The 24,890-nt window shown below is 41.8% G+C and overlaps 1 long non-coding RNA gene across 3 annotated transcripts in view; it reads right to left on the reverse strand.

Moving 5' to 3' along the window:
• Positions 1 to 24,890, reverse strand: part of LOC129695555 (uncharacterized) — a 53,359-nt gene that overhangs the window by 23,935 nt on the left and 4,534 nt on the right. For 2 of the 3 annotated variants that reach the window (XR_008723188.1, XR_008723190.1), the window contains exons 2-3: positions 24,717 to 24,806; positions 20,263 to 20,389 (exon numbers count right to left, since the gene is read on the reverse strand). This is a non-coding gene — a long non-coding RNA (uncharacterized LOC129695555). The remainder of the gene's footprint in view (positions 1 to 20,262; positions 20,390 to 24,716; positions 24,807 to 24,890) is intronic. The other variant, XR_008723189.1, reaches the window with a different exon arrangement.

Genomic DNA, 24,890 nt, shown 5'->3' on the forward strand with positions numbered 1-24,890 from the left:
GGACTTCAAGATAAGTTAACATTCATTTTGCGGGAGGGGCCATCAAATTCAGATAAGTCTTTAAACGAACCCTTCCCCTGATCCTGTGGCAACATTTCAAAGACAAGCAGAGCTTTTAACCCCATTGTTTTTGCTCATTTTTATCCACTATTAAACATTTATGTGAAAAAGATGATGGTAATAAATGTTCTGTTGGTGCATTAAAGCAACAATAATAACTTTGGGGAGTCAGGATGTAATGGAATACTCATTTAGATGGATCAGCATAGTTCCAACAAGAATCTTGGCATCATCTGAGACAAAGCAGCTTGATTGTCCGCAACTCTGTCATCACCCTCAAAGGATGAAACCTTCCTCTCAGGCATGTTGGGTAATATAGGTAGCCATCATGTATTGTATGTACTGTATTGTATGTTATCTATAGAAAAGCACAATCTCATATCAACCGTCCAATCCCCACAGAGAGCAGCCATATTGTTTTTCCCTCCAAGGAACAGCAACCTAATTTGGATTTTTTTTGCCGTTTCTTCACCTTAATTGGTTTTTGACTCAGGAACTTCCCACCTCGTAATGTTGTGAGAATACCTTTACTGTATGGACTGCAGTTGGTCAAGCTGGCAGAAAACATTGATGAAAAGTCCAATAACTGTAATCTTGCTGGTGATGCCCATACTTAAAGGTTTTGTGTGTCAAGTAATGTTAAGTCGCATGTACAAATGCATCCAGAATCCAGTTCTTTCATTTTGAGTGTTCCTATGGTTTTCCCGTATATATATTTCCAACCCTCCAATCGGGGGCTGCACACTTCATGCCTCTTTTATGAAAATGTGCAGCACCAAACATTACCAACTGGATTGATGGTAATGAAGACAAAATCTAGCTCCACGGGGACTCAAACAGGTTGTAGTAGGCAGCCATCATTGCTCACAAGCAGTCTACAAATGAGCAGTAAGCATCCATAGGGATCTAATTTAGTTATGCTTGAGGCCCAAGATTGAGTTTGCTTCAGCCATGCTTGCTCCAGCAAGGAATCTGTTCCCTGCATCAGGTCGATGCTAATGGGTTCAATTTCTTCCCGAAAGTCCCTTTTGATTAATGAGCTGTGCTACATAATCTTGGGGCATGACAAAAAAACTCAAAATGATTGGATCCATCTTGCTGCAATTTTCACACACAAGGTTTTACCTGGGTTATTCTCAGAGAAACTGTGTCCGTAAAAAAATTGCAGATTTATGCACTGTTCCCCTTAGTATTGCTGATATTGGTTTGTTTTCATACACAGGTAGTGCAGAGAAAAACACCAGAGTGCAGAATACAGTGTTACAGCAGTGTTGTATTACAGTTGCAGAGAAAATGTCCATGGTTCATAATGAGCTAGATTAGAGCAGGACTACACTTTAGATTAGGGAAGACTATTCAGTATTCAGGAAATTTCCTGAATCACTACATTTTTCACGCTTTGATCCTCAACCCAAAGGAAGAAAGACTATGGAATCCAGTATTGAAAAAATTACCTTGATTATCTACAGGAAAATGCATATACTATAGTCACCACTGCAAACAACGATCAGGCACTGGAGAAATGAGTTATAGATTTAGCTGCAGAGTCATTAGTGTATCGGGAGTATAGTCACTGGTCTGGCACTGAATGATATTATACAATGAGTGTTGATTGAGACAAAAATATTATTCGGGCAAAATATTAGATCTTCCAGAGAGCTGCTGGAAGAACTCAATGGGTCAGGTAGCAAGAGTGGAGAGAAATGGATAGTCAACATTTCAGGTCTAGATCCTTCATCTACACTGCCATAGGGTGTTCTTCAATACACATTATTTCATTTTCATCCCTATCCTCTGTAGTTTCCTCCACCTTCCTTACATTTTTTGTTTACTCTTAGCGGCACAGTGGCATTGCTCGTAGAGCTGCTGCCACAAATCATTTGAGGTCCAGGCTTGATGCTGACATCGGGTGTCATCGTGTGGAGTTTGCATGTTCTCCTTGTGACTCCATGGGTTCCTCCGGGTCCTCTGGATTCTTCCTGCATGCAAAAAACGTGTGGGTTTGTAGGTTCATTGGCCTCTGCAAATTGCCCAAAAACATGAGAAAGTGGGATTAGAACCAGTATGTAGGGTTCGATGGTCAGGTGGATTCATTGGGCAAAAGGCCCACCATGCTGTATCTCTGAAAAAGTGGGATAAAATAGATGGACCAGTATGAAGTTCGGGCAAGTGATATGATTGCACGATTTGCTTTAGTGTACATTTGTCGTTGGGCTCTTGAAAGCGCCTTTCTGCAGCCCGTCCGCGTTTTTATTATTTTTTTGTCTAAAACTAAAGTAGTTTTTTGTTAGTTTTTGTTGTTATTGTGCAAGTGTGGGGGTGGGAGGGAGGGGGCAACTTTTAAATCTCTCCCTGCACGGGAGACCCGACCTTTTCTTGTCGGGTCTCCGTTGTCGTTGGGGCTGCAACGAGGAGCGGCCTCCAACAGGAGAAGACCGGGGACTCTGGTGCCGACGACTCACCGTCACCGTCGCGGAGCTGGCCGAGTCCGGAGCGGGTGGAGCGGTGGTGGAGCGCTGCTGCTGCTGCGGCCCGACCTCCGGAGATTCGGAGGCTACTACTGCGGGTCTGTGGACGGCGGCACCGGGAGCCCGCGGGTCCCTGGAGGGAGACCGCTTTTCAGGGCTCCTGCAACGGCGACTTCTCCCGCCCGAGTTGCGGGGTCGAAGAGCTCCTGGAGCGGGGCCTAACATCACCGCCCCGCGCGGCTTGGAATGGCCGCGGGACTCTGCGAGCGCACGCCGGGGGCTCCAACATCAAGAACCCGGTATGCGACCTCGCACCACCCGGCGTGGCTTTAATGGCTGCGGGACAATCGCCATCGCCAGCCGGGGGCTTTGACTTTGACTCTGACATCGGGGGGGGGGGGGAGAGTGCAGTGGAGAGATAAGTTTTTTTTGGCCTTCAATCACAGCAATGTGATGGATGTTTATGTAAAATGTAAATTATGTTGTGTCTGGGGTCTATTTGTTTGTAATGTATGGCTGCAGAAACGGCATTTGGTTTGGACCTCAAGGGGTCCAAATGACAATTAAATTGACTGTTGACTGTTGACTGTTGTCTACAAGATGAGAGAGCCCTGCTTTCAATGTATTTTTGCATGACAACATATTTTTGTTCAAGATCCAAGAGGGTGCAGTAACAGTTGGTGTGCCAAAAGAGTAACAGCCAATTCCAAGGCAATGACATCTCAATTATGTACATACATAAAAAAAGGTGGATGTCTAGTTGTCAAACAGACAGACGTTTCTATTGGAAAGTTGGTGTTTATTCATGAAGAGCAGATCCATCATGCATGATGACAGCTGAATGAGTTTGACTGCCTTATTATAGTGTTCCATGTACTGTGCCTTTTTCACTAAACATCTAGGGAAACTGGAATACATACTCTTCCTCCATCACATGCATTACCTGTGCAATGTTTCTGAAACATTATCAATTCAAAAATTCTGTCACATTGACTTCAATGTATCAGGAAGTTGAGTCATGTGCATTCAGTGAAATTGAACCTTTATTTAAACTGGAAAACAGAATTGAAAATTGACTTCACTTGCATTATATTCATGCACACTAGCTTTTAATTCATTTGTATTTGTTGTGTCTGTCTGGCTCTGTGGAACCAAGCAGCATCGAAATGCCAGATTTTCCTTACTTAATAGTCTTTGTGGATAAATAAATAAATGATGACATTTGAGGGTATGAGACGTGAATTGGCCAAGATAGAATGGCAATTGATTCTTAAAGGGTTGACAGTGGATATGCAATGGGCGGCATTTAAAGACTGCATGGATGAACTACAACAATTGTTCATCTCAGTTGGGCAAAAGAATAAATCAGGTAAGGTAGTGTATCTGTAGATAACAAGGGAAATCAGGGATAGTAACTAAACAAAAGATGAAGCATACAAATTAGCCAGAAAAGCAGCCTACCAGCAGACTGGGAGAAATTCAGAGTCCAGTAGAGGAGGACAAAGGGATTAATTAGGAACGGGAAAATAGATTATGAAAGAAAACTGGCAGGGAACATAAAAATTGACTGCAAAACCTTTTAGAGATTAGTGAAGAGAAAAAGATTAGTTAAAAGAAATGTAGGTCCCTTGCAGTCAGAAACAGGCAAATTGATCATGGGGAACAAGGACATGGCAGACCAGTTGAATAACAACTTTGGTTCTGTCTTCACTAAGGAAGACTTGAATAACCTGCTGGAAATAGCAGGGGACCGACCGGGGGCCAAATGAGACGGAGGAACTGAGTGAAATCCAGGTTAGCTGGGAAGTGGTGTTAGGTAAATTGAATGGATTAAAGGCCAATAAATCCCCAGATGGGCTGCATCCCGGAGTACTTAAGGAAGTAGCTCCAGAAATAGTGGATGCATTAGTGATAATTTTTCAAAACTCTTTAGATTCTGGAGTAGTTCCTGAGGATTGGTGGGTAGCTAATGTAACCCCACTTTTTAAACAGGGAGGGAGAGAGAAAATGGGGAATTACAGACCAGTTAGTCTAACATCGGTAGTGGGGAAAATGCTAGAGTCAGTTATTAAAGATGGTATAGCAGCACATTTGGAAAGTGGTGAAATCATTGGACAAAGTCAGCATGGATTTATGAAATGTAAATCATGTCTGCCAAATCTCATAGACATTTTCGAGGATGTAACTAGTAGAGTGGATAAGGGAGAACCAGTGGATGTGTTATATCTGGACTTTCAGAAGGCTTTCAACAAGGTTCCACATAAGAGATTAGTATACAAACTTATAGCACACAGTATTGGGGGTTCAGTATTGATGTGGATAGAGAACTGGCTGGCAGACAGGAAGCAAAGAGTAGGAGTAAACGCGTCCTTTTCAGAATGGCAGGCAGTGACCAGTGGAATACCACAAGGCTCAGTGCTGGGACTTCAGCTATTTACAATATATATTAATGATTTGGACGAGGGATTAGAATGCAACATTTCCAAGTTTGCGGATGACACGAAGCTGGGGGGCAGTGTTTGCTGTGAGGAGGATGCTAGGAGGCTGCAAGGTGACTTGGATAGGCTGGGTGAGTGGGAAAATGCATGGCAGATGCAGTACAATGTGGATAAATGTGAGGTTATCCACTTTGGTGGCAAAGGCAGGAGAGTAGACTATTATCTAAATGTTGGCCGATTAGGAAAAGGGGAGATGCAACCAGACCTGGGTGTCATGGTACACCAGTCATTGAAAGTAGGGATGCAGGTGCAGCAGGCAGTGAAGAAAATGAATGGTATGTTAGCATTTATAGCAAAAGGATTTGGGTATAGGAACAGGCTGGTTCTACTGCAGTTGTACAGTGTCTTGGTGAGACCACACCTGGAGTATTGCAAAACTGGCTGGCAGGCAGACAGTTTTGGTCTCCGAAACTGAGGAAGGACATTCTTGCCATAGTACAGTACAGAGAAGGTTGCCTGGGTTTCAACAACTAAGATACAGAGAAAGGTTGAACAAGTTAGGTCTTTATTCTCTGGAGCGCAGACGGTTAAGGGGGGACTTGATAGAGGTCATTAAAATGATGAGAGGGATAGATAGAGTTGATGTGGATAAGCTTTTCCCATTGAGAGTAGGGAAGATTCAAACAAGAGGACATGACTTGAGAATTAAGGGACAGAAGTTTAGGGGTAACATGAATGGGAACTTCTTTACTCAGAGAGTGGTAGCTGTGTGCAATGAGCTTCCAGTGGAAGTGGTGGAGGCAGGTTCGATTGTGTCATTTAAAAATAAATTGGATAGGTATATGGATGGGAAAGGAATGGAGGGTTATGGTCTGAGTGCAGGTAGATGGGACTAGGGGAAAATAAGTGTTCGGCACGGACTTGAAGGGCCGAGATGGCCTGTTTCGGTGCTGTAATTGTTATATGGTTATATGGTAATCGCTAGAATTTAGAAGATTGATGGGTGATCTTATAGAAACTTACAAAATTCTTAAGGGGTTGGACAGACTAGATGCAGGAAGATTGTTTCCGATGTTGGGGAAGTCCAGAACAAGGGGGTCATAGTTTAAGGGGAAATCTTTTAGGACCGAGATGAGAAAAACATTTTTCACACAGAGAGTGGTGAATCTCTGGAATTCTCTGCCACAGAATGTAGTTGAGGCCAGTTCATTGGCTATATTTAAGAGGGAGTTTGATGTGGCCCTTGTGGCTTATGAGATCAGGGGGTATGGAGAGAAGGCAGGTACAGGATACCGAGTTGGATGATCAGCTATGATCATATTGCATGGCGGTGCAGGCTTGAAGAGTCCGAATGGCCTACTCCTGCAGCTATTTTCTATGTTTCTATGTTTCTGTGTGGAGAATGAAGAATATAATACTTCTTTCAACATGCATGCAGTGAGAAATTCCGTAGTTCTTGAGCAGGAGATTTAAGGACATTATCATTCCCTGCCAGGCTTAGTGTTCATCTGGAGGAGCAGAAATCAACCATCTGATGGTTGTTCATGGAATTTGGGGACCTGCTTTCATCAAATCATACTCTTGTAAGTTTGGGTTGTTCTTTGTGGAACTTTTGGAACTCTGGGAGAAAGAAAATGAAAATAGAGCAACATGCAAAGAACACTGTGCTCGTGCAAATCTTAAATACAATTTGCAGTCATCGAACCAGAGGTAGGCCCTTCAGCTAACCAAGTCTATACTGATCATCAACCACCCGTTTAAAATGATGCTGCATTAATTACTTCCATTGAACACCCTGAACTCCCATTTAGATCTACATTCAAATGGTCATAACCAGATTTCAGAACCTTGCTACCTGCATGTGACTTTCCATGAAGGATTACTACTTTCACTTTATTTGTATTTTTTTGGCTACAAATTTTGCCTCTCTTCCCCATCTCATAAATCTCTTGGTAAACTTTTTTGAGCATTTTTTAAGTTGCAGACAAGCTTTTGCTCTTGGAGCAATTTCTATTTTCAGCCTTGTTGTAAGCCCTTCATGTTCCCGAGGAGGTGATCAATGCTGATGTAAGCCGGGCTGAGTTAAATGCAGGAGGAGATCATCATTCACACAACTACGGGAGAATGAGCACAGCAAGTTGCATGAAGCTCCGGCTTGGCAACTTGGGGGAAAAAATAAACTTGTTACTTCTCTGATGTTCAGATCACGGGCAGTGAATGCAAACCAGAAAATTGAAGGATCCTCACGAGTCTCATTTACACAAGAATATGATAACCCTTAAAATTTTGTCTTCCCATTTTGGTTTCCGACTTAAACTACACCAAAAGCATTCCCGGAGGCATGCTTTTGGAGGCAGACAGCATGGAAGCAGGCCCTTCGACCCAACCTGCCTGTACCAACCCAGATGCTCCTTCTATGCTCGTCCCACCTGCCTGCAGTTTGTCCATATTACTCTTAAACTGCTCTTACAAATATGCGACTAAAATGTATATTGTGGGAAGAACATGTCGGACTGATCCACTTTTGTGATGATTTTCTTTCAGAAAGGTGTATTTAGACAAGTATGTTGCACAGCTTTTAACAGAGTTTGTGTTTGTTTTACTTTTCTGCTAAATTCTCAATGTGCATGAGTGGTATGAGTTAAATCTCATGGATGCCAACTGATATCACACAAAATTCTTGTGTGAATTTAGATATTGATGGTGAGAACTAATAGCGTCAAATTGTCCCCATGGGAACTTGTGCAATTATGTTGGTGCTGAAAGAATGCAATTTTCTTGCATGCGATTATCTGATCTTACAACAACACAGAAGGAAGTCTTTCAGTCCAGTGTGCGATTCCATTAATCCTATTTTCCCTGCTCCTTATTTCATTAAAAAATTGTAATTTATTCTCTCTCACACATACCCATCAACTCCCCTTTGATTCTTTTTGCCGCTCGCGCATGGAAAGGGATAATTTATAGTTGCTAATCAAACTATCGACAGGGCTTTGGGCTGTGGCAACAAACTGGAACACTAAGACAAAATCCACGTGTTATGAAGAGAACTTGAAAATCCTAGATAGACACCCTTAGTCTGAAGAAGGGTCCCGACCTGAAACATCACCCATCCTTTTTCTCCAGAGATGCTGTCTGACCCGCTGAATTACTCCAGCACTTTATTTCTATCTTCGGTATATACCAGCAACTGCAGTTCTTTACTACACCCAATCCAGGCATCACTAGAAATAAATATAAAACCCAGATCCTTCAACTTGTGAGACAGCAGTGCTAACTGCTGGAGCGCTGATTAACCTTTTAGTGTGGCTATGTAGAGTGAGCATAATTTCAGATGTTGCATGAAATCCCCAATTTAGCTTTGTGATTTTTCCACATGGTGGATGCTCTTAAGTAGCAACCGTATATGTAGACTGACATGGTGACGTGGAGTTGGGAGCAGACACCTGCCTTTATTGATGGATCATCTGCCATTTCACATGGCAGTGACCACCACATAATGCTAGTGGAGTTAAGACCAGTCTTCTCTCTGTGGTTGCCGCCTGCTATGTTATGTAACACTACAATCATGTCAATTAGATAGCTTCATACAATACAATACAATACAATACAATCAGTTTTATTCGTCACGCACATAAAGTGCAAGTGAAATGAATTTGCCAGCAGTGGTACAATGAGAAAGAACACACAAAAACACAATAAAAATTTAACACAAACATTCACCACAGCATTCATCACTGTGGTGGAAGACACAAAATTTGGCCAGCCCTCCTCCATTTTCCCTCCTGGTCGGGACCTCAACCCTCCGCAGTCTCTGCTGCGGACGTCCAGATGATAAAAGTCAAGTAATGAACACTGCAGATTACTGTGTCTACCGGTGATGCAATTTCAGGGACCTATGTCACTTATACTGCTTGGTCCATCTGTTCTACAACACTCTGTTAACTTTCCAAAATGCTGCACCGCACACTTAATTTAATTGAATGCCATTTGCAATTCCTTGGTCCACTTGTCAGGACAAGTGAAGATAGAAAGAGTAAAGCATGACAGAGAAAATGCTGGAAGCAGACAGCAGGCCAGGAAGCATCTGTGGAAAGGGAAACAGATTAACATTTCCAATCCAAGAATCTTCATCAATGGACATTTTTTCTTTTTTTCGCATTTCTGATGAAGAATGTTCAACCAGAATTGTAACCTTTGTTTCCACAAATACAACCTGATCTGCTGAGTGTTTTTCCGGCATTTGCTTTTGTTTCAGTTTTCTAACATCTGAAGTTGTTTTTTTGAAGGCCTCGAGCCTTCTGTTGGCGGGACGATCTTGGCTCCCTTAACCGGCATCGAGCCCTCTGCGTCGGAACGATCAAGCTCCCACATTGGGGGGAATCTCATTTCCCCGCACCAGGCGATCGGACCCCGGGTCGGGGATGGTCGAACCTCTTGCGACTTTGGAGCTTCCCGACATCAGTCTCTACCCGAGACTGCAAGCTCCTCGATGTTGAAATCTGCAGGCCGCAGCTGGAGCGTCGATCCCAGGCAAGGGATCGCAGGCTGGTGAGCATGTGATGGACTTACGATGGTAAGTCCACGGCCCCATGGTGGGGCTCAAATTCAGTCTCAAGCAAGGCCGCCAGTTCCATGATGTTTGGCCGCAGAGCAACCGGAGATATACGATCCGGAAAACAATCGCATCTCCGGCAAGGTAAGAGATTGAATAAAAGTTTCCCCCAATCCCTCCTTTTTATTATGTATAAAACAAACCACAGAACATTAACACATACTTTTTAAAACACACTAAAAAATAACAAAAAAGACAAAAAGACAGACAGACCGTTGACGCGGCTGCAATCACTGATGGCGCCACTCGGTGGATAACTTGTACAACATAACAAAATAAGTTTGGCTTTACACAACTTAAGAGTTGATCTAAAATTAATAAATTTGCACCCAATTTATGACTTAAATTTCCACTAGTGCAGCTGTCATTTGGCAAAATGAAAAGTAGTGGGGAGGGGACACCAGTTCTGAAGCCTCTGTTTTCACTTACCCAGCTGTTCATTTTCTAATTCATCCCTTCAGTTGCGTGTGCAGCATTTAAAGTCAGGAATGGGAATTGATTTTTTTTCTGAGCTGGATCTTAACTGCTGTGTACACAAAACTGAAGGCCTGATTCAATAAATGTATTCTACCGTCATCGATTTTGTGCAAAATCTTTGTTTTTAAAGAGACGGTTTCTCGAACTAAACTGGCAAAGTGAGGTGAATAAAGTACATTACTTAAACTTTGATAGTAGTTGGTTTGCAGGTACAGTGCAGTCCCTCCCAACACGTCACTTGGGAAATCAGCTCATATACAGGCTCAATCTGAAGAGTCACTCTCTTCCCCTTGGTACTGCATTAAGAGATAAATATAATATTTATTTTTGAGTAAAAGACCCTTTATTTCAGCAAAGCTTTTTTTATCATTGGTGAGCCATGAAGGATTGGATAATAATTAAGTCCTATTAACACTCATGATCCAGTAAGACAGTACCTATTGCAAGACATTTGGTGTGAAGTCCAATGTGAACCTTTACATTTTTTGCCACTATATAATCTTTTCAAGTTTGTTCATTGCGCAGAAAAAAATTGATGTGTCTTATGACTTAAGTTAACCTTCACCATGAACTTGGCATCACATGGCGTGCACATGATGATGTTTCTTTCCCAATTCAACACAATGTTTGGATCATCTCAATGAAATGTGAACCAAGGAGACAATGGTTCTGAATGCTGTAGCAAGACAGCTCAGGAAAAAATTGAAATACTTTGCAATTTGTTATCATTTTATCATGAGTTGCTGACATCCAATCAGAGAGATGTCCACATTCACCACTTTGACAGAAACTGCAGCTTTGTGGGGATTACAGACTTTCTCATCTTGCAGAGTTCAGTAGACTGTGCACATGGTAGGTACTATGCAGGGGCTGAATGCCAATTCTGAGATTTATCACAGCTGGTATGACTTCACTATGGAAACATCCATTTGGTATTCTCATGGACAGAGTGAAGAACTGGTGACACCTTCTGGCTATCTTGGTATATTAGGGACTGGTGACTGAATAATAACTGGCAGTGGAGAAGTCCTGACAAAGGATTTAATAAATAACAAAAGACCAGAATTCCATATTCTGTGTTTAAATGATTAGAGAATGGGAGGTTGGGGTAATCTTAAAACAACAGCTGACAATATGGTAGCCTACCCTTTCTCTCCCCCCCATGATGCTCCAAGCTGTACTCAGTACTATTTAAATGGTTAATCTGTTGATGGAATGAAGCTCAATGTTTGGCAATGGACCAGGTGGAGAGGATGTTTCCACCAGTGGGAGAGTCTAGGACTAGAGGACATAGCCTCAGAGGGACTGCTTGGAGTCAGTGGACAGGGCAATGTTCAAGGACTCGAAAATGGTGCTGACCTCCCCACCATCGAAGGGATCTATGAGTCATTGCCTCAAAATGCGGCCAGCATCCTCAGAGACCCACACCACCCTGACCAACTCTCATTTCACTCCTGCCATCATGAGAATGTACAGGAGCCTGAAAACTGTAACGTACAGATTCAGGACACTTCTTCCCTACAACCATCAGAATATTAAACATTATAATTTCCAAATAAGCTCCAAACTACATAGACTTGGGGGCATTGATTTTGTCTTTGCATTATTATCAGGTTTTTTAAAATATATATGTATATAATGAACTTGTTTATTGTTATTAGGGTTTTTACATAGTACTATGTTTACTTATCGGTTATGCTGTTGCATGCAAGAATTTCATTATTATTTTTTGAGACAAATGACAATAAAACATTCTTGACTCTTCTCTCACAGTTATGCATTTGGAGTCCTTCCTTCCCTCACATACACTCAAATGTTTATGATTTCTAGTTATGCGGACTGTAAATCACATTTTTTAAACAACAATCTTACCCATTAATATTGATTTCTGTGACCTACTCGTCTTGAGATATTACAGTGAGCGTTGAGCACTACACAGTTGCAGGAGTGATAGTTCTCACACATTCTCGCAGTCCAAATGGCAACTGGATTTAAGCCACCATGATAAACAAAATTATTACAGGAGTTGCCAGGCCAAACAATATCCTTTAATGCCATGGTTCATAATTATGATGTGTAATAAAATTACATGTGAACAGCATGGACTTATGAAAGGATGTTACTGCAGAAAGTGAGATAGAGCAGACTATGTGTGGTAAATCAACAGTTCTTCAGGCTGGTTCTCAACCAGATGATCTTTCCTGTGTTTGACAATGTAGCTGTCTACATTTGTGGTGGTCTGCTGCATGTTATACAACTTCACAGTCATGTGTTTTCACCACCAGCTTAGGAGCAGGAAGCCAAGGAGGTGGAGGCAAACTAAATATTTCTTAGTTTGAAAATATTTTTTTCCTTTCTTAAAGGAAGGAGGAGGCAAACTAAATATTTTTGATGGGTACAAAATGGGTAAATGTATTGAAGCAAGTTGGGAAAACATGTGGCTGATTGAGGTAGTGCAGCGTAGGTTTACAAGGTTAATTCCCGGGATGGCGGGACAGTCATATGCTGAGAGAATGGAGTGGCTGGGCTTGTATACTCTGGAGTTTAGAAGGATGAGAGGTTATCTTATTGAAACATATAAGATTATTAAGGGTTTAGACATGCTAGAGGCATGTTCCCGATGTTGGGGGAGTCCAGTACCAGGGGCCACAGTTTAAGAATTAGCGGTAAGCCATTTAGAACAGAGATGAGGAAACACTTTTTCACACAGAGAGTTGTGAGTCTGTGGAATTCTCTGCTTCAGAGGGTGGTGGAAGCCGGTTCTCTGGATACTTTTGTAAATAGCTTGTTCTAGATAGATATGCCATTTATTGTCACTATACATGTACAGTGAAACTGAAAGCTGCTCGTACTCAGTGCATACATACAATTTTACACAAAAAACAAGAAACAGAAAAACAAAACAGAAGGGAGATGGGGGGGGGGGGGAATAGGTGCACAAATTCTACGGCGCTACATACATATATACATATATACAGATGGAAGTCCGTGTTGGGCGGTGTAGTCAGTGCATGTGTGGATTTGAATTTATGGTAGATATAATTCTCGGGAAGCAGCTATTCCTGAGTCTGTTTGTCCTGGATTTGATGCACCTATAGCGCCTTCCAGAGGGCAGCAGGTCGAACAGTCCAAACGCAGGATGGGAGCTGTCTTTGGTGATCTTCTTTGCCCTGCTAAGGCAGCGGGAGGTGTAGATGTCCATCAGGGAGGGGAGAGGGCAACCAATGATCCTCTGCGCTGTCCTGGTTACCCTCTGAAGCCTCTCCCTGTCTGCCATGGTGCAGCTGCCATACCATGCTGTAATGCAGTATGTCAGCAGGCTCTCGATGGACGAGCGGTAGAAGGTCAGCAGCAGGTTAGAGATACCTGGTCTAGACAAACTGGCATAAGCTTCCCCCCAGTCTAGTTTTAGTCAAAAATTACTGTCATGCACTTGCGCATCCAAAATATATTTTGACAAAGCACAATTACTGTTCAACTACTATACCTAACCACGGCGGTTTGATCCACGTATCTGCCTGATCAAGCCCTCTTAGCCTCGCTGAAGCAGAGACACCCCAGAAGGTCATACAGTCCTTACTGTTCTCCCAGAAGATCGACACAGGACCTCGTGGGAGCGACCTTTTATAAAAGTCCCTGAATCTTGAGGGGCCGAACCACATAGGGATGGTTTCTTTACAGTCCAATAACAAATATAGATTAACACAGTATATGATAGACATTTATGATAGACATTTCCCTAACCCAATAATACAGTGACTAATACAATGTATTCAAACGGTGCTTCTAAGAGGAAGCAAACATAGCAACATTTACCCAGATATTCAAGAAACCCAGACAAGAAACCCAGACAAGGCTCATTACTCAATGATAGACATTTCCCAAACCCAATGATACAGTGACTAATACAATGTATTCCAACGTTGCTTCTCAAAGGAAACAAACATTGCAACATGTGCCTTGATATGCAAGAAAGTCATAAAGGCACAACACTTAATCCAATCAACATCCAGCAAAGTAAAGCTTTGCAACATTACATACAATGTGTAAGTCTGGTTTGCATTCATCTCATCCATTCCATGCAATTTGCACTGAATTGTCAGGGTCTGCAGATGTTTTCATTCTCTTCCTGCAGCTCTTATCTAAGCTCTAGACAAACTGGCACCATTCTGCAGCGTATCCTATTTCTGCAGAAGGCACATTTAAACTGACCAAATGGCCTAGCAGCCCAGAAGCCTTTACTCAATTTTAGTGCCCTGGCCTCTCCAATTTGGCCAGAATTAACACTTTCACAAGAGAGCTAGATAGGGCTCTTAAAGATAGCGGAGTCAGGGGATATGGGATGAAGGCAGGAACGAGGTATTGTTTGGGGGTTATGAGCCATGATCACATTGAATGGTGGTGCTGGCTCGAAGGGCCGAATGGCCTACATCCTGCACCTATTGTCTATTGTCTATTGATGCATATAATCATAAGATCATGGAACATAAGACATAGGAAAAGAATTAAGCCATTGTCTGGTCCGCCATTCGATCATGCCTGAACTATTTTTCTCTCTCAACTCCATTCTCCTGTCTTCTCCCCGTAATCTTTCACTCCCACACTAATCAAGAGCCCATCAAGCTTTAAATATAATTTTAAAATACCCCAAAATACTTTAAAAATACCCACTTTAAAAATACCCAATGACTTGGCCTCCGCAATTGGCTGTGGCAATGATTTCCATAGTTTCATCCGCTAAAGAAATCCCTCCTCATCTCCATTCTAAAGGTATATTATTTTATTCTAAGCCCATGCCCTCTGGTCCTAGACTCTCCCACAATTTGGACAAATGTCAAGTAATCAACTTTAGTTAGGGGGGATAAACAAGACCTTTGTATAATTTAAATAATGCTGAATTGGGAAGCATTGATGAACAAGGAGACTTAGGTGTCCTTGTACACCAGTCATTGAAATCAAACAGGCTGGATGCAGCAAGTAGTTAAGCAGTCAAATGACTTCCATTGCATGAGTAAAGTAACAAAGATGAATCAATACATTTCTAGGGCCTATGTGGTCCTTAGGTGTATTTTTAGTCTCTCCACATAAAAAAAGATATGTACATATGACAAAGGAAGTCCAATGATCAATCTTTAGACTGTTTCCAGGGATAGTTGAACCGTCATATGATGAAGAGAGATTAATTGATTTGACCTGCATTCAAAAGAGATCAGAAAAATGTACAAAATCCTGACAAGGCTCAACAGGCTGGATGCAAGGAAGTTATGTCTTGTGGCTGCTGTTTCGAGAATGAGTTGTCACTGTCTGAGGAAATAAGCATTTGGGACCTGAGATGTGAAATGTCATTACTCAGAACATGATGAGCCTGTGGAATTCACAACTGCAGAGGGCTGCTGTGGAGGTCACTCCCTACATGTATTTAAGATGGAGATACACTGATAGACATAAAGTGCATGCAAAGGATTGTGAGAGAGCGAGAATATGGAACTAAGAGAAAGGATCAACATGATTATATTGAATGATAGAGCAAACACAAAGCATTGGATGGCTTTGATGTTCCTAACATGAAAGTATCTAGCCTGGAGATATTCAAAGCATCTCCATCTACGTCTTTGGTGTTTAAAATGCAATCCCAGTTCCTTCATATGTTCCCTTTCCTCTGTGGCTGACCAAGCAGCTTTAATATAAAAATAAAACCAACACAAGCGCTCCCATCCCAAGTGTACTTCATAAATCACTGCCTACCAGAAAAGAGTAAGTCTTATCAGTTTTCAAAAAAAAACTAATCTAGGAATAGAGGAAGAAAGCATTGATATTGTTTAAATGAATACTTCTCAAATATCGTTTCAAAAACTGTGGATGCTATAACCATTGATGTTCAGAAAAGAGAATGGGCAATATTTAGTATGATAGGCTGCAGAGTGAGAAGAAATGTTCAGTGATCTAGTCAAGAAATTGAATCCTACAGTGGCACATCTTTGTGTCACTTTATCCAGTTTAAATGAAAAATTAACATTATTGAAAGTTAAGAACTTTATGCTTAGTTGCAATCTAACCTTTCTCTTCGAATAATTTCACAGTTTAGATTAAAGCAGTGATACAGCATGGAAACAGGCCCTTCAGCCCGCTGATTCCACATTGACCTGTTTGGGGAGAATGTTTCCTTTCCCAACAGCAGAGGAGACTGTGTGTATATTAAATTATGAGAGGGATTGAGAGGGTAGATTTTTTTCATGCCGTGTGTGTTTAAGAGAAAGGGACATTGTTTAAGATGAGAAATAAGAAGTTTAAAGAAGATGTGAGGAGGATTTGTTTATTCGCACATAGCGGTTGAAGTCTGGAATATACGGCTTGAGGAGGTAGTGGAGATGGAGAGTCTTGCAACTTTAAAGAAGCATTTTGTCACATATATGAATCACCAACACAGAAAAGGCTACAGACTCAATGCAAATAAATGAGATTACTGGAAATGGATGACGGGTATAAAGGGCAGCATGGACTGTATTGTATAGCTCTATGTGTATAGAAACATGGAAACATAGAAAATAGGTGCAGGAGTAGGCCATTCGGCCCTTCGAGCCTGCACCGCCATTCAATAAGATCATGGCTGATCATCCAACTCAGTATCCTGTACCTGCCTTCTCTCCATACCCCCTGATCCCTTTAGCCACAAGGGCCACATCTAACTCCCTTTTAAATATAGCAAATGAACTGGCCTCAACTACCTTCTGTGGCAGTGAATTCCAGAGATTCACCACTCTCTGTGTGAAAAATGTTTTTCTCATCTCGGTCCTAAAAGATTTCCCCCTTATCCTTAAACTGTGACCCCTTGTTCTGGACTTCCCCAACATCGGGAACAATCTTCCTGCATCTAGCCTGTCCAACCCCTTAAGAATTTTGTAAGTTTCTATAAGATCCCCTCAATCTTCTAAATTCTAGTCAGTACAAGCCAAGTCTATCCAATCTTTCTTCATATGAAAGTCCTGACATCCCAGGAATAAGTCTGGTGAACCTTCTCTGTACTCCCTCTATGGCAAGAATGTCTTTCCTCAGATTAGGAGACCAAAACTGTACGCAATACTCCAGGTGTGGCCTCACCAAGACCCTGTACAACTGCAGTAGAGCCTCCCTGCTCCTATACTCAAATCCTATGACACAAATTCTGTGTACCTTGGACCTGATTTAAGAAGAGGACTAAAAGAGGGGCATATTCCAGAGTGAGAAAGATTAGTAGTTTTATTGGAGACTAGTTTGTTCAAGGTGGAGGCAAGTGTTGACTTGAGCAGACCAGCAATGGTAGTGCTATGGTGGATAGAGTTGAGGAATCATACAGCATGGAAACAGATCCTTCTGTCCAACTTGTCCATGCTGACTAAAATGCCCTATTTAAGTCAGTCTCATTTGTCCCCTATCCTTCTGAACCTTTTCTATCCATGAACCTGTCCATATGTCTTTTAAATGTTGTTACTGTACCTATCTCAACTACCTCATCTGGCAGCTAATTTCATATACCCTCCACCCTCTTTGTAGAAAAGTTGTCTCACAAGATCCTATTAAATATTTTCTTTCTCACCTTGAACATATGTTTCCTTGCTTGTGATTCCCCTACTCTGGGAAAAATAGGGTACCCTATCTATTCCCCTTATAATTGTATACATATCGATAAGATCACCCTTCAATCACGCTACAAAACTTACTAATCATGCCTTGTACATTCTCATTCATATCATGGATATAAACCACAAACAGCAATGGGCCCAGCACTGATCTCTGAGGTAGACCACTAGTCACAGGCCTCCAGTTAGAAAAAATACCCATCCACTACCATAGTCTGCTTGTTTCCATAAAGCTAATTCTGTATCCAGTGGGGTAGCTCTCCCTGGAACCCATGCGATCTAACCTCCCAGAGCAATCTATCATGAGGCCTTGTTGAAGTCTATATAGACAATGTCTATGGTCTTGCCCTCGTCAACCTTTTAGGTAGTTTATAGATACAAAATAATGCTGAGTACCTCTAATTAGCCACTGTCTACATCATATCCCTAAGAATCTTCTCAAGTAACTTAAATACTACAGATGTTTGACTCATTAGTCTATAGTTTCCAGGCTTTTTCTTACAACTCACCTTAAATAGTGGCATAACATTTGCCATCCTCCGGTCATCCAGAGTTGTAATTGCAAAAGTTAGATGTGAAATCTTGAGAATGCCTCTATAAGTGGACAGAGAGCACATCTTTATCAAGGAATGGATAGAAGGAAGGTAAACAAAAGTGCTGGAGAAACTCAGCGGATGTAGCAGCATCTATGGAGCGAAGAAAATAGGCAACATTTCAGGCCAAAATCCTTCTTCAGACTGATTGAGGGTGGAGGAGGTGGGAAGAAGAAAGGAAGAGGAGGAGCCAGAGAGCTGAGGGAGAGCTGCGAAGGGGAGGAGCCTCCCCCACCCTACATCAGTCTGAAGAAGGGTTTCGGCCCGAAACGTAGCCTATTTCCTTCGTTCCATAGATGCTGCCGTACCCGTTGAGTTTCTCCAGCACTTTAGTCTACCTTCAATTTTCCAGCATCTGCAGTTCCTTCTTAAACATGCATAGAAGGAATCAAGGTTAAAAAGTTGAAGAGGTGCAGGGGGCTGTGGCGACCAATAACCGCAGTAGTGATCCATAATATCAACCCCTTCCGGAGGTACTCAGCCACAAATTAACACTGGTTGCACATATGTAAATGGCGAGCAAATATCATGACTTTGATTACATCATTGGGTTGCACTATTGAGCATTTTTCAGCAGCTACCAAACGTAATGGAATTGTACCTTACAACACAGAAGTTTAAGCAGCCCAACAGTAGATTGTCTCAATCCCTCAACTTCATCACAAGTTTTGTGCTTGATATTTTCATATTTCAAGCATGGTTTTGAAAGTTCCTATAAGTTTCTGTACCAATGGTGTCACTGATAAACATAAAATAGTATTATGTAACAACTGTTGTCTAGTTGCCTGTACTCCTTGCTTGTGTGCACTTTCAAGCACACTGCTATCTTGTTTGCAATCTCAATTCTAACCCTGGACCCCAGTAGACTCCAGGGCTCATTTGACCTTAGTATGTACTGTTTAGTAGAAAATCATGCTCTCGGGGTAATCATGTTCCCATCATTGCTTCTCTCTACATGAAGCAGATTCCCATTGATCAAAAAATGTGGTATCACAATCTTTAATTATATGAATCTGCGTAATTATCATCACTTTCCAATTAACGGCAACATGGTGGGTCATGTAATGACTAGTTCGGAAATGAAGGGAATGAGCAGAGAAAGAGCCAGAAGGCTACTGGAAAGAAGCAAAAAAAAACAATGCTTTAGAAACCGAAGATATTTAGGCTATTTGAGGGGATATAGTTTGCTAACCCAGTTTTATACATATTAAGTACCTACTTAGTTCAGAAAGACTTGGTTAGAAGGCACAATTTAAAACATAAAGATGTTTTAAAGAATATGACTGAAAGCTTTGCTGTATGAGTGAATATTAATGATCTACAGGGATAAGGATCTTTACTGTTGATTACCAGAAGTGAAACATGCCTAGGGATTTAATCCAGATATCTAGAGATTTGGCACTAAAGTGATAATTAGACACATTGGGTGAGAAATTAATTTGCACCTGTCCAAAAAAATATGGCTTTTTGTTGAAATTTGGGTTAATCTGCAGCAGTGTAGTTTTGCACAAATTCTGGGGTTCCTCAGTGCAAGTTGGGAAATTCATTGGAAGGATTTTCAATCTCCTGACCACATTAATTTCTGCTGTGTAACTTTCCGAAAATGAATTCAACAGTAACGTCACAAGCAGAATGTTATTAATGTGTCGAATGTGTGTTGAATAAGTTTATTGTCCAAGTATATTCACATACAAGGAATTTGACTTGGTGCTCCACCCGCAAGTGACAACATGACATACAGTGACAGTTAGGAATGACACATAAAACATTAAACGTTAATCATAAAACATTATTGATTAAACATGCAAATTAAATAAAATACTGGAGCAAAAAGAGGCTACAAATTTTTGATTATTGAATAGAGCTATTACTCATGGAAAAAAGCTGTTTTTATGTCTGGCTGTGGCAGCTTTGACTGTCTGGAGTTGCCTTCCAGAGGGAAGTGATTCAAAATGTGTCTGTGGTCAGGGTGAGAGGGGTCAGAGATGATCTTACCCGCTCGCTTACTGGCCCTTGCAGTCTACACTTCATCAATGGAGGGAAGGTTGCAGCCAATAACCTGCTCAGTTGATCAGACGATTCGCTGCAGCCTCCAGATGTCATGCTTGGTTTCTGAGCCAAACTAGACCATAATGGAGAACGTGAGGACAGACTCTACGAAGGCCATATAAACAAAGATCTTCAACCGTGCTTGTCTTAAGAATGTGCATTAATATTCTCACAACACACCAGGTTTTATCGTAATTATTTTATTTAAAAGACCAACATTTAATCTACATTCTGCATCCCCATTCATATCCAGCGACAGTAAATGTAACCACACATGTGTCATGTGAGCGTGACCCATATAGGGCAGTCGTAATCTTCTTCAACTTCCAAGCCCTGGGGCTGTTCAAGGAGCTATTGCTAATCCCTGACATATCTCAGAGTTGGCTGATCACTGCTGCCTTAGGATTGTCACTAATAACTATATACAGTAGAGATATGAAGTAGGGATATAAGGAACTGCAGATTGGGGAATCTTGAGCAAAGCACAAAATGCTGGAGTATCTCAATGGGTCAGGCAGATAAGATCTAACCACATATGCATTTCAGAGCAATGGAGAGGGGCTTCCAATGTGATGTATAGTTTGACCTACAGTTTAAGCCATTTTAACGGAGATGAAAATGTGGAAGATCACCTGCATATATATTTTTATTTTTTCCTACATTTTCATTGCTCAATTGGATGAGTGGGCTGATGCATGGCAGATGCAGTTTAATGTGGATAAATATGAGGTTATCCACTTTGGTAGCAGAAATAGGAAGGAAGATTATAATTTAAATGGTGTCAAGTTGGGAAAAGGGGAGTACAACAGGATCTATGGGTCCTTGTTCATCTGTGAATGAAAGTAAACATGCAGGTACAGCAGGCAGTAAAGAAAGTGAATGGCATTTTGGCCTTCGTAAACGGGTACATCTGGAGGCTGCAGCGAATCGCCCGATCAACTGAGCAGGAGTAAACGGGTCCTTTTCACAATGGCAGGCAATGACTAGTGGGGTACCGCAAGGCTCAGTGCTGGGACCCCAGCTATTTACAATATATATTAATGATCTGGATGAGGGAATTGAAGGCAATATCTCCAAGTTTGCGGATGACACTAAGCTGGGGGGCAGTGTTAGCTGTGAGGAGGATGCTAGGAGACTGCAAGGTGACTTGGATAGGCTGGGTGAGTGGGCAAATGTTTGGCAGATGCAGTATAATGTGGATAAATGTGAGGTTATCCATTTTTGTGGCAAAAACAGGAAAGCAGACTATTATCTAAATGGTGGCCGACGAGGAAAAGGGGAGATGCAGCGAGACCTGGGTGTCATGGTACACCAGTCATTGAAAGTAGGCATGCAGGTGCAGCAGGCAGTGAAGAAAGCGAATGGTATGTTAGCTTTCATAGCAAAAGGTTTTGAGTATAGGAGCAGGGAGGTTCTACTGCAGTTGTACAGGGTCTTGGTGAGACCACACCTGGAGTATTGCGTACAGTTTTGGTCTCCAAATCTGAGGAAGGACATTCTTGCCATAGAGGGAGTGCAGAGAAGGTTCACCAGGCTGATTCCTGGGATGTCAGGACTGTCTTATGAAGAAAGACTGGATAGACTTGGTTTATACTCTCTAGAATTTAGGAGATTGAGAGGGGATCTTATAGAAACTTACAAAATTCTTAAGGGGTTGGACAGGCTAGATGCAGGAAGATTGCTCCCGATGTTGGGGAAGTCCAGGACAAGGGGTCACAGCTTAAGGATAATGGGGAAATCCTTTAAAACCGAGATGTGAAGAACTTTTTTCACACAGAGAGTGGTGAATCTCTGGAACTCACTGCCACAGAGGGTAGTCGAGGCTAGTTCATTGGCTATATTTAAGAGGGAGTTAGATGTGGCCCTTGTGTCTAAGGGGATCAGAGGGTATGGAGAGAAGGCAGGTACGGGATACTGAGTTGAATGATCAGCCATGATCATATTGAATGGCGGTGCAGGCTCGAAGGGCCGAATGGCCGAATGGCCTACTCCTGCACCTAATTTCAATGTTTCTATGTAACAAGGGAAGTTGAGTATAGCAGCAAAGAGGTCCTTCTGCAGTTGGACAGGGCCCTAGTGAGACCACACCTGGAGTATTGTGTGCAGTTTTGGTCTCCGAATTTGAGGAAGGACATTCTTGCTATTGAGGGAGTTCAGCATAGGTTCACAAGGTTAATTCTCGGGATGGCAGGACTGTCTTATGCTGAGAGAATGGAGCGGCTGCGCTTATATACTCTGGAATTCAGAAAGATGAGACAAATAAGATTATTAAGGGTTTGGACATGCTAGAGTCAGGAAACATGTTCCCGATGTTGGGGACACAGTTTAAGAATGCACCTATTGTCTATTGTCTACCTCTTTAATAACCACTACCTGGCTGAGCTGCCATGTAGTCTTGCTATCTCTTTTGGTTACTCAGTTACTGTTCTTCAGTGCTTGTTACACTACTTCAGATAACTCTGCAATCTTTGCACCATTCTGCTGTTTTACAATGATTGTTTCATTTATTGGTGAATCTCTCATTACTGTACACCATTTATTCTATGAGCTTCAAGCGAACAAGGAATTTCATTGGGATGTTTGATAATAAACCAACCTTATCTCAAATTTTAATCTCAATTTCAATGGTTATGAGGAGAGATTGAACAAATTTGGATTATTTTGTCAGATGCTGAGCGGAGACCTGAAATAGTATTCAACATTTATAGATGTATATAAAATTGAGAAGCATAGATAGGGTCAGAGTCTTCTTTCCACAAGATGCAATGTCAGAGGGAAAGTTTATGAGATTTGCACAGATTTGCTTTTTACACAGACGGTTACAGGCTGATGGAACATGTTACAGGGGAGATGGTAGAGGCAGACATGACAGCAACATTTAAGAGTCATTTAGACAAATATCTCAACATTCATGAAAGAGAGATAGGGTCATGTGCAGGCAAATGGGGTTAAGTTAAATTAGGCAGAACATTTAAGGGGAAATATACAAGTTAATGGCAGGATGATCTGCAGCATTGATCTACAGATGGACCGTGTGGTCCAAGTCCATAACTTCCTGATAGTGGCAATATAATTGAAGAGTGGTAACTTAGGTATATGATATGCTTGCCTTCAACGGGCATTGAGTATGAGTGTCAGGAAGTCATAGATTGGCTGTGATATTCGGTTATCATTGTCACATGTACTGAAGTACAGTGAAAAACTTTGTTTAGCATGTAAATCATTCCAACATGATTGCATTAAAATCATACATGATTACAAAAAGAGAAAGGAAACAGAGTTCAAAGCATTGTGTTTCAGTTCATTAGTTCATAAGTTCGAGCAGAATAAGGTCATTTGGCTCATCAAGGCTACTCTGCCAATCAATCATCTACCCTGCAGTCTCAACCCCATTCTCCTACCTTCGCCCCATAACCCCTGCCACCCTTACTAATCCAAAATCTGTCAATCTCCACCCTAAAAATATCTCCACAGCCGCCTGTGGTAATGAATTCCATAGATTCACCACCCAACTAAATAAATTCTTTCTTATCTCCTTTCCAAAGGTAATTGTTTTTATTTGGGCCTCTAGTCCTAGACTTTCCCAGCAATGAAAACTTCCTCTCCACATTCAGGCCTTTCACTATTCGGTAAGTTTCAATGATTCCCCCTCTGCGAGTGCAGGCCTAGTGCCTTCAAACACTCAGTTACAAACTTACAGAGAAAGTGCAGATAAAAATGTACAAGGTAGATTGAGATATCGGGAACTCATCCTTAGCTTATGAGAGAAGATAAACACAAAAAAGGTCTGCAGTAACATCACAGGCCAGGCAGCATCTCTGGAGAAAAAAGGATGGGCGATGTTTTGACTTGGGATATTTCTTCAGCCGGACAGTAATGGGGAGGGAACTGGAGATAGGAAAAGCTTATGAGAGATCTGTTAGCGTTTGATATAAACAGTGAAGTAGCCCTTCTTAAATCTGGTGGTAAGTGCTGTCAAGTTTCTGTACAATATCTTCAGCGTGAAGAGAGAGGGGAGAAAAGGGAATGACTGGGCTGTAAATGGTCTTTGATGATGTTGGCTGCTTTACTGAGATAATGTGATCGTCACTGAGGGTGGAGGCTGGTTTGCATGATGGACGGGACCATGTCCACAACTCTCTGCAATTTGCCGAACAGCGCAGTTGCAAAACCAATTTGTGATGGGTCCCTTTAGGAGGCTTTCTATCTGAATCCATAGAAATTAGTAAGTTGAGACATGCAAATTTCCTTACACTTTTGGGAAAGTAGAGAAAGTAGGGGTTTTGTGAAGGTGCTCAGAAAAAGGACTGAGCTTAAAACTTGCTTTTCATCCACGTTTTTTTGCTAAGCCCCCCATTTGGGAGCTCTTTGCCCTTCCTCCTCCTCCTCACCCCACTGACCTGTTCTGTAGCTCTATTGTCATTCTTCATTGATGTAACTGCATTGGCCAAGGGTTCTCTGTCAGTGGTCCACATGACATCGGAAGGGTCCTGTCAGAAATTTTGTGTTAGTCACTGCTGTCCAATGTTTAACACTCTCCACAACTAGCCCAATGCACACTTAATTCCGTCCCA

This window comes from Leucoraja erinacea, chromosome 3 (genome assembly GCF_028641065.1).
Source record: "Leucoraja erinacea ecotype New England chromosome 3, Leri_hhj_1, whole genome shotgun sequence".
Classification (NCBI taxonomy): domain Eukaryota; kingdom Metazoa; phylum Chordata; class Chondrichthyes; order Rajiformes; family Rajidae; genus Leucoraja; species Leucoraja erinaceus.